This window comes from Bos indicus x Bos taurus, chromosome 5, assembly GCF_003369695.1.
Source record: "Bos indicus x Bos taurus breed Angus x Brahman F1 hybrid chromosome 5, Bos_hybrid_MaternalHap_v2.0, whole genome shotgun sequence".
Lineage (NCBI taxonomy): Eukaryota > Metazoa > Chordata > Mammalia > Artiodactyla > Bovidae > Bos > Bos indicus x Bos taurus.
Window position 1 is genome coordinate 19,997,462 of NC_040080.1, and position 1,502 is coordinate 19,998,963.

The 1,502-nt window shown below is 42.4% G+C and overlaps 1 pseudogene; it reads right to left on the minus strand.

Annotated features, from left to right (window-relative positions):
• On the minus strand, nt 1–839 carry LOC113893415 (annotated as a pseudogene).
• Nucleotides 840–1,502: the final 663 nt, after the last annotated feature.

The following is a 1,502-nucleotide window of genomic DNA, read 5'->3' on the forward strand; positions in this document are numbered from 1 at the left end:
TCAACTTCCAGTGTGAGCATCACTCATCAGGATGTACTGCATTTTAGGTTTCCTGGTATATATTTGGGTAAATGAAGTCAGCCTCTGTGATATAAAGTTAACAACACATTGGAGAATACAAGGTCGACATAACAGAATCAACAGAGCAACTATAACAATGGCTCATATAGTTTTCCACCAAACACCCTTCACCTGTGAGAGAACAGAAGCCCAAAAAGGAAGATTATCATCAGACATAGCTTTTATTTGACCTTTCATGCCATCTAGAGTGGCTGATATATTGTCAGATAAATCAGGAATATATATACAACATTCAGCTTTGATTATAGCACAGGCCCCTCCTTGAGTGGCTGTAAGTATGTCTAAAGCCATTCTATTTTGAATTACCGCTTTCCTCATTTGTATTTGTTCAGTATTTAGAGCTTGAATCATTCTCAGGTTGTCATTTAGGGCTCTTTGGGTGAAATTGGCTAGAACTTCAACTCTGATCATTATGTCCATAGTACCCAATGAGGGAACAAATATAGCAGACAAATAATCATACCAGTGGAAAACTGATCATGACCATCTAGCCTGCAGGAGGGTAAATTTAAAGGTTCTTGTATTGTTGACCTGATGTTTCCATGGGCAAAGGCTAGACCCAAAGTACACATCCCTATCCATCCTGGGGGCAGCCAAGGCCATAAATTAGTCCCACATAACCAGTGGGTGGTGATTACAGTTTCCATACTCGATTTTTGTTGTTTTGCCTGATGCAAAAAATCACATAAGCTAGGCATATCACCCCTCTGTAGAGGTGATACCCACCAAGGGAGTCCATCCATGACAGACATGGGCATGGCTTCACACACCCCGCAGTTAATTTTTTTTAATGAAGTCAGCATAGGAATGTGCCCATGAAATGAAAACATTGTCCTTTGCAGAAACTATGGCTAGTCTCAAGATGATACCAGAAAGTCCGTTGTAGAGTTCGCAGGAGTTCGTTGTAGAGTTTCATCTCTTTTTCTTCTATCTCAAGATGATCTTGATTTCACATGGATCAGTGGGGTCCTTCTGTGCAGTCCACTCGGTGTTCTCCAGGTCTGTGTGGTATGCTGTCTTCACCCTCGTGTGGTGAATCCAGGGAGTGACACCTGCAACTTTAACTGCCATAGCGGTGGTTAGAACAACAGTATATGGACCCTGCCAATGTGGGGCCAAGGAATCTGTTTCCAGTCCTTGACCCACACCTGATTGCCGGGTACAAATTCGTAACTCTGTTCCCCAAGAAGGAATGGCACTCTTTCTTGTACAAACTTAGTTATTTGATGTATTACCTTACCCAATTGTTCTATCTGCTGTGAAATCCCATCCTCCTTTACCTGTAGCAAGTTTGTTGACACCTGTCTCACTATGGAAGGGGGTCTCCCATAGATAATTTCATAAGGCGGATAACTGTGGGAACACGGGGTCACCCTTAATTTTAGCAAGGCCACCAGAAGCAAGTTCATCCATAAACAGTC